Genomic DNA, 9,976 nt, shown 5'->3' with positions numbered 1-9,976 from the left:
AAATTTACTGGCAATGCTGTATGTAATTTCTTGAGCGAAATACATTCAAATCTTTGTATTCCTTTAATTGACAAGCCTTCAAGAAAGACTGACGGATCAATATCCCTCTAATCCACATTCTTTATACAGTGACAGTATATATCCATCCGATATTTAAAGATTTTATTTTCAAGCAACTAGTGAATCTCACGTCGACAACTCAAAATGATCGCTAATGTATTCTCACACTTTTCATTTACGCCGGACATCGTGACGTCATACACTATACATTTTTAATTATTCAGGCATAAGCTCTTATTTATCAATTATATTTTCATTTCTTTAAATAAGATAAAAATCGTCAAAATGCGTTCTTCATGATGTAAATTAGAGTCAAAGGTGTAACTGGTTACTGCACAGAGTCAATGGTCATATATTGTCTCAATCTATCTTCCCTATATCCATAATGATCAAGGGATCGACACAATTTAAACTTGACATATGGATAGATCATTATGGGAAGAGCATTTTATAAAATAATATGATATCGTGTAATGCATTCTTTGTTATGTAAACCAATATCATACGTATCACCTAATTCGTCTAAGTGACGAATTAAAGTCTAGTTTATTTTTATTATTCTTCCTCGAATTTGTTCGCAGGATATCTCAAGACTGAATAAAGCCATTGTCATGAAACTTTCAATGATGATAGATCTTAGTCTAACTTAGAACTGCGTGACTTTTCAAAGACTCAAAGTCATCGTGACGTCATCCAGGCGCCATTTTGTGAAAATCAACTAATGATCATATCTTCATAACGGATAGTAATTTTTCATTCATATTTATCATGATTAAGATCAATATCCGACCGGTCAATTTCAGGTCAATAAATGCACGCAAAATGCGCGTACGCGTTTGTGCGCGCGTTAACGCGCGCGTAAAATTTTAAATTGCTCAAAATCGTCTTAAATTTTTTTTGCATACGTTTCAGGTCATATGGAGCATTTTAAAAAAAATTACGCACACGCGCATGCGCGCGCGTTTTCGCGCGTACTGGCATTTTGCAACATAGAATCGCCGATTTTTTTCTGTCATCATATTCGGTACATTTTTCCAAGCATTTTGATAATTTGTTCACCTTTTATTAACGCAATGAGCGTCCGTCAAAGTTGACAGCACGCGCGGATTTGCGTTATCTTTATCCACAATACATGGGCAAAAACATGCCTATATAAAATTCATTGTAACTCTTTAGGATAGATAGAAACTCCTAATATTTTTTCATATTTGGATAGATTATGAGTTGCAGATATGATTTCATGTCTCATTTTATCCTCAATTAACTCATGACGTCATCATAATGGCCTTCAAACTCAAAATTTTAATTTGCATATTATGACGTCAGCATATTTTTGGAAAATGGATTGTATCTCTGTAAATATGGATCAATTTTCTTTTTAATTTTGATATGTTCTAGCTGAGACAATTTTCTACAAATGTAGTATTCACAATGTTAATTTTTGACAAAAGTATCATGGTGTATTTTTGCGATTAAAGGAGGCATGTCAATTTTTCGCATTTTGCGTGTATTCTCTATGGGACATGACTTTTTCTCAAAACTGGATTCTACACTCCTGTCTTTCGCGAGCAAAATCTCCGATGTTTTAGCTTCGTTTTCGCTGAGCTTCGGATATGTTGTAGCTGAGACAATAAGCTATCACAAGTGTGCCCTTTATTTTTTCGATTAGATGCCGGGATCATACTGATATTTCACTTGCAAAGTAGGATTTCTGAATTCCATTCCCGTTTACGTGTAATCGCTATGGGAGATGTTTTGGTATATCGGTAACCACTTGACTTCCAACCTCGAGATCCCTGGTTCGAGTCCGGGTGTCTCAAACAATTTTTTGCTCCACTTTTTTTTCCTTTTGACCTTCACTGTACCATCTCCTTTGATTGTTTAAACACGTAGATTCGCAAATAATGTCATAAATAACCCTTTTACTTTATTATTACCCTATTTTCACTTAATCCATTAATTTCTGGGTGTAATCCCTATGGGAAATGACTTTTTCTCAAATCTGGAGTCTACATTCCTGTCTTTTGCGAGCAATATCGCCGTTATTTCTGCTTGGATTTTGTTGATTTTTGAATATGTTGTAGCTGAGACTATATGCTATCTAAATCAACCCTCATTTTTTTCAATAAGATGTCATGATCGCGCTCATGATCATGATCATGATCATCATTATCATAATGATGATAATCATTTATCAATTACATTTTCATTTCTTTGAATAAGATAAAATCGTCAAAAGGTGTTCTTCATGATGTATTTTAGAGTCAAATGTGTAACTGGTTACTGCACAGGGTCAAAGGTCATATATTGTTTCAATCTATCTTTCCTAGATCCATGATGATCAAGGAGACACAATCTAATCTTGACATTTGAATAGATCATAATGGGAGAAGCATATAAATGGGAGAAGCATTTTACAAAATAATATATCGTGTAATGCATTATTCGTTATGTAAACCATTATCATACGTATCACCTAATTCGTCTAAGTGACGAATTAAAGTCTAGTTTATTATTTATTATTCTTCCTCGAATTTGTTCGCAGGATATCTCAAGACTGAATAAAGCCATAATCATGAATCTTTCAATGATGATAGATCTTAGTCTAACTTAGAACTGCGTGACTTTTCAAAGACTCAGAGTCATCGTGACGTCATCCAGACGCCATTTTGTGAATCAACTTATGATCATATCTTCATAACAGAAAGCCATTTCTCATTCATATTTGTCATGATCAAGGTCAATATCTGTCGGGTCAATTTCAGATCAATAAATGCGCGCAAAAATGCGCGTACGCGTAGGTGCGCGCGTTAATGCGCGCGTAAAATTTAAAATTGCTCAAAATCGTCTTAAATTTTTTTGCATACGTTTCAGGTCATTATAAGCATTCATAAAAATCGCGCAAAACACGCATTTTTGCGCGTTCTCGTTCGTCACGGCCGAACGAAAAATATTTCTCCGCTAAAACTTTAACAGGATATTCCTCATAATTTTCCGAACAATTTGATACCAAGTTTATCTCTTTATCACTATTAATAACGAATGAGCATCCGTTCAAGATAACCGTCCGTACGCGCGATTTTTGTATTACATAGCATATATGGGCAAAAACATGCCCATAACAAGTCCATTGAGATGAATAAGGAGTGCCTATTTTTTGTCCATATTTAGATAGAGTATGAGTCGGAGATATGATTTCATATCTCATTTGGACTTTAAGTCCATCTTGACGTCATCATAATGGCCTTGGAAGTCAAAAATACAAATTGCATATTATGACGTCATTGTATTTATGGAAAATGTAGTGTATTTCTCTCAATATTCATCGATTCTCTTTGAAATGTCGATATGTTGTAGATAAGGCAATTCTCTACAAGATCGCTTTTCACTAAGTTTCATTTTAATGAGGTCATCATAGTACAAAATTCAATTAAAGGCCACATGTCAGAATTTTCGTCATTTGCGTGTTATGTCTATGGAAGGTGAATTTCGTTCACATCATGAATCTACATGGCATTCATCTATGAGCACTACTATCTTATGTGTGCTCTGTTTTCTCCCAAATTGGGTTGTTTTATAGCTGAGACCATGGGCTACAAAAAAGGGTGACTTTGTTTTTTAATCAGATGTTGGGATCATGTTAAAATTTTCGATCGAAAGTTGAAATTGCAAATTTTGAAGGAATCATTAGGTGATACGTAACGAAGTCAACGTATCACCTTTTGATTTCGTCAAGATTGTTATTTATTAGGTGATACGTAACGAAGTCACGTATCACCTTTTGATTTCGTCAAGATTTTTATTATTTATTTATTATTATTCTTCCTCGAATTTGTTCGCAGGATATCTCAAGACTGAATAAAGCCATTGTTATGAATCTTTCAATGATGATAGATCTTAGTCTAACTTAGAACTGTGTGACTTTTCAAAGACTCAAAATCATCGTGACGTCATCCAGGCGCCATTTTGTGAAAATCAACTTATGATCATATCTTCATAACGGAAAGTAATTTTACATTCATATTTATCAAGATTAAGATCAATATCCGTCGGGTCAATTTGAGGTCAATAAATGCGCGCAAAAATGCGCGTACGCGTAGGCGCGCGCGTTAATGCGCGCGTAAAATTTTAAATTGCTCAAAATCGTCTTAAATTTTTTTGCATACGTTTCAGGCCATTATAAGCATTTCATAAAAAATCACGCAAAACACGCATTTTGCACGTTTTCGTTCGTCACGGCCGAACGAAAAAATAATTTCTCCGCAAAAGCTTTTGACCGAATATTCTCATATTTTTCCCGAAAATTTGATACCATGTTTAGCTCTTTATCACTATTAAAAACGGAATGAGCGTCCGTTCAAGATAACCGTCCGTACGCGCGATTTTGTAATACATTGCATATATGGGCAAAAACATGCCTATGAAAAGTCCATTGGGATGAATAGGGATTGCCAATTTTTTTTTCATATTTAGATAGAGTATGAGTCGGAGGTAGGGATTTCATATCTCATTTGGCCATTAAGTACATCTTAACGTCATCATAAGGCCTTGGAAGTCAAAAATACAAAATTGCATATTATGACGTCATCGTATTTGTGGAAAATGTAGTTGTATTTCTCTCAATATTCATCGATTCTCTTTGAAATGTCGATATGTTGTAGATAAGGCAATTCTCTACAAGATCACTTTTCACTAAGTTCATTTTAATGAGGTCATCATAGTACAAAATTTAATTAAAGGCCACATGTCAGAATTTTCGTCATTTGCGTGTTATGTCTATGGAAGGTGAATTTCGTTCACATCGTGAATCTACATGGCATTCATCTATGAGCACTATCTATCTTATGTGTGCTCTGTTTTCTCCCAAATGGGGTATGTTATAGCTGAGACCATGGGCTATAAAAACGGTGCTTTTAGTTTTTCGATCAGATGATGGGATCATATCACAATTTTCAGTTGAATGTTGAAATGATGAATATGTCACGTATGTCCTATTTGTGAAACTTAAACGTTAGCAGTGTCCTCGTATTGAAATTATGTAAGGAAACCCTTTTACTTTCTAGACTTTACTCTCAGACACTATTGAGTGACTGACTGACATATTTTTTTCTCTGGTAATAAAATACATAAAATGAGCGTTATAGAGAACATGAGCATTCGGCTACATTAATAACCCACTCTGTTCTCATTGTTCATTTCCTATTCAAGACTTGAATAATGACGAACTTCATTCAATATTTGGTAGTAATACTACATATACTTATACTGATATCAATGATTTAAACTATTTATCCGAAAAAGAATATGAGTTTCATTTCAGTAGGTTTTGAACTGTAAATATTATATTGATGAGGATTTTACGACTGAATTCAGTAACATTAACTATCATTTTAGTATTTTACATTTAATTCGCGTAGTTTAAACATACATTGTAATGCTTTATACAATTTCATCTGTACTGATGTATAGAAACTTGGGTTAATGATAGTACGCCACTATTATTCAATGTGTCTGGTCATCATTTATACATTTTAATCGCCAAGTAGAAAAGAGTAGAGGTGTTGGTCTATTGGTCGCTGACAATTTTGAATATGAAATACGCAATGATATATTTATATTATAACCCATCATACAACTATGAATCACTGTTTATGAAAGCAATTTGCCGAGACATAATAATATTATTGTAGGTGTCATATATAGGAAACCCCAATCAAATATCAATAATTTCATCCCTGTCTTTGAAAATGTTTTACAAAAAACACATACTGAACATAAACAGGTTTATATAATGGGAGATTTTAACATTGATCCTGTGAAATTTACTGGCAATGCTGTATGTAATTTCTTGAGCGAAATACATTCAAATCTTTGTATTTCTTTAATTGACAAGCCTTCAAGAAAGACTGACGGATCAATATCCCTCTAATCCACATTCCTTATACAGTGACAGTATATATCCATCCGATATTTAAAGATTTTATTTTCAAGCAACTAGTGAATCTCACGTCGACAACTCAAAATGATCGTTAATGTATTCTCACATTTATTTTGACTTTTCATTTACGCGGGACATCGTGACGTCATACACTATTCATTTTTAATTATTCAGGCATAAGCTCTTATTTATCAATAACATTTTCATTTTTATGAATAAGATAAAAATCGTCAAAATGCGTTCTTCATGATGTAAATTAGAGTCAAAGGTGTAACTGGTTACTGCACAGAGTCAATGGTCATATATTGTCTCAATCTATCTTCCCTAGATCCATAATGATCAAGGGATCGACATAATTTAAACTTGACATACGGATAGATCATTATGGGAGGAGCATTTTATAAAATAATATGATATCGTGTAATGCATTCTTTGTTATGTAAACCAATATCATACGTATCACCTAATTCGTCTAAGTGACGAATTAAAGTCTAGTTAGGTGATACGTACGTAGACGTATCACCTTTTGATTTCGTCAAGATTTTTATTATTATTTATTTATTTATTTATTATTATTCTTCCTCGAATTTGTTCGCAGGATATCTCAAGACTGAATAAAGCCATTATCATGAAACTTGCCATGATGATAGATCTTAGTCTAACTTAGAACTGCGTGACTTTTTAAAGAGTCAAAATTATCGTGACGTCATCCAGGCGCCATTTTGTGAAAATCAACTAATGATCATATCTTCATAACGGAAAAGTATTTCTCATTCATAATTATCACGATTAAGATAAATATTCGTCCGGTCAAGTTGAGGTCAATAAAAGTGCGCAAATGCGCGCGTGCGCGTTCGTCCGCGCGTTTACGCGCGCGCAAAAATTTAAAATGCTCCAAATCATCCCAAATTTTTTTTGCATACGTTTTAGGCCATATGGAGCATTTGATAAAAAAATTACGCACACGCGCATGCGCGCGCGTTTTTGCGCGTACTGGCATTTTGCAACATAGAATCGCCGATTTTTTTCCGTCATCATATTTGGTACATTTTTCCAAGCATTTTGATAATTGTTCACCTTTTATTAACGCAATGAGCGTCCGTCAAAGTTGACAGCACGCGCGGATTTGCGTTATCTTTATCCACAATACATGGGCAAAAACATGCCTATATAAAATTCATTGTAACTCTTTAGAATAGATAGAAACTCCTAATATTTTTTCATATTTGGATAGATTATGAGTTGGAGATATGATTTCATGTCTCATTTTATCCTCAATTAACTCATGACGTCATCATAATGGCCTCCAAACTCAAAATTTTAATTTGTATATTATGACGTCAGCATATTTTTGGAAAATTGATTGTATCTCTGTAAATATTGATCAATTTTCTTTTTAAATTTGATATGTTCTAGCTGAGACAATTTTCTACAAATGTAGTATTCACAATTTTTATTTTTGACAAAAGTATCATGGTGTATTTTTGCGATTAAAGGAGGCATGTCAATGTTTTGCATTTTGCGTGTATTCTCTATGGGACATGACTTTTTCTCAAAACTGGATTCTACACTCCTGTCTTTCGCGAGCAAAATCTCCGTTGTTTTAGCTTTGTTTTCGCTGAGCTTTGGATATGTTGTAGCTGAGACAAAGAGCTATCAAAAATGTGCCTTTTATTTTTCGATTAGATGCCGGGATCATGCTCATATTTCACTTGCAAAGTAGGATTCTGAATTCCATTTTCCGTTTACGTGTAATCGCTATGGGAGATGTTTTGGTATATCGGTAACGCACTTGACTTCCAACCTCGAGATCCCTGGTTCGAGTTTCTTCCACTTTTTTTTCCTTTTGACCTTCACTGTACCATCTCCTTGATTATTTAAACACGTAGATTCGCAAATAATGTCATAAACAACACTTTTTACTTTATTATTACCTATTTACACTTAATCCATTAATTTTGCGTGTAATCCCTATGGGAGATGACTTTTTCTCAAATCTGGAGTCTACATTCTGTCTTTTGCGAGCAATATCGCCGTTATTTCGGCTTGGATTTGTTGATTTTTGAGTATGTTGTAGCTGAGACTATATGCTATCTAAATCAACCCTCATTTGTTCAATAAGATGTCATGATCGAGCTCATGATCATGATCATTATCATCATGATCATCATTATCATAATGATGATAATCATTTATCAATTACATTTTCATTTCTTTGAATAAGAAAAAATCGTCTCAAAATGTGTTCTTCATGATGTAAATTAGAGTCAAATGTGTAACTGGTTACTGCACAGGGTCAAAGGTCATATATTGTTTCAATCTATCTTCCCTAGATCCAAGATGATCAAGGAGACACAATTTAATCTTGACATATGAATAGATCATAATGGGAGAAGCATATAAATGGGAGAAGCATTTTACAAAATAATATATCGTGTAATGCATTATTCGTTATGTAAACCATTATCATACGTATCACCTAATTCGTCTCAGTGACGAATTAAAGTCTAGTTAGGTGATACGTAACGAAGTCAACGTATCACCTTTTGATTTCGTCAAGATTTTTATTATTTATTTATTATTATTCTTCCTCGAATTTGTTCGCAGGATATCTCAAGACTGAATAAAGCCATTGTTATGAATCTTTCAATGATGATAGATCTTAGTCTAACTTAGAACTGTGTGACTTTTCAAAGACTCAAAATCATCGTGACGTCATCCAGGCGCCATTTTGTGAAAATCAACTTATGATCATATCTTCATAACGGAAAGTAATTTTACATTCATATTTATCAAGATTAAGATCAATATCCGTCGGGTCAATTTGAGGTCAATAAATGCGCGCAAAAATGCGCGTACGCGTAGGTGCGCGCGTTAATGCGCGCGTAAAATTTAAAATTGCTCAAAATCGTCTTAATTTTTGTTTGCATACGTTTCAGGTCATATGGAGCATTTGATAAAAAAATTACGCACACGCGCATGCGCGCGCGTTTTCGCGCGTACTGGCATTTTGCAACATAGAATCGCGGATTTTTTTCTGTCATCATATTCGGTACATTTTGCCAAGCATTTTGATAATTTGTTCACCTTTTATTAACGCAATGAGCATCCGTCAAAGTTGACAGCACGCGCGGATTTGCGTTATCTTTATCCACAATACATGGGCAAAAACATGCCTATATAAAATTCATTGTAACTCTTTAGAATAGATAGAAACTCCTAATATTTTTTCATATTTGGATAGATTTTGAGTCGGAGATATGATTTCATGTCTCATTTTATCCTCAATTAACTCATGACGTCATCATAATGGCCTCCAAACTCAAAATTTTAATTTGCATATTATGACGTCAGCATATTTTTGGAAAATTGATTGTATCTCTGTAAATATGGATCAATTTTCTTTTTAATTCTGATATGTTCTAGCTGAGACAATTTTCTACAAATGTAGTATTCACAATTTTTATTTTTGACAAAAGTATCATGGTGTATTTTGCGATTAAAGGAGGCATGTCAATTTTTCGCATTTTGCGTGTATTCTCTATGGGACATGACTTTTTCTCAAAACTGGATTCTACACTCCAGTCTTTCGCGAGCAAAATCTCCGTTGTTTTAGCTTCGTTTTCGCTGAGCTTCGAATATGTTGTAGCTGAGACAATGAGCTATCAAAATTGTGTCCTTTATTTTTCGATTAGATGCCGGGATCATGCTCATATTTCACTTGCAAAGTAGGATTTCTGAATTCCATTTCCCGTTTACGTGTAATCGCTATGGGAGATGTTTTGGTATATCGGTAACGCACTTGACTTCCAACCTCGAGATCCCTGGTTCGAGTCCGGGTGTCTCCAACACTTTTTTTCACTTTTTTTTTCCTTTTGACCTTCACTGTACCATCTCCTTTGATTATTTAAACACGTAGATTCGCAAATATCGTCATAAATAACCCTTTTTACTTATTATTACCCTATTTTCACTTAA

This window comes from Strongylocentrotus purpuratus, unplaced genomic scaffold (genome assembly GCF_000002235.5).
Source record: "Strongylocentrotus purpuratus isolate Spur 01 unplaced genomic scaffold, Spur_5.0 spur5_scaffold_20, whole genome shotgun sequence".
Lineage (NCBI taxonomy): Eukaryota > Metazoa > Echinodermata > Echinoidea > Camarodonta > Strongylocentrotidae > Strongylocentrotus > Strongylocentrotus purpuratus.
The sequence above is the reverse complement of the archived record's forward strand: the minus strand, read 5'-3'. Positions refer to the sequence as shown.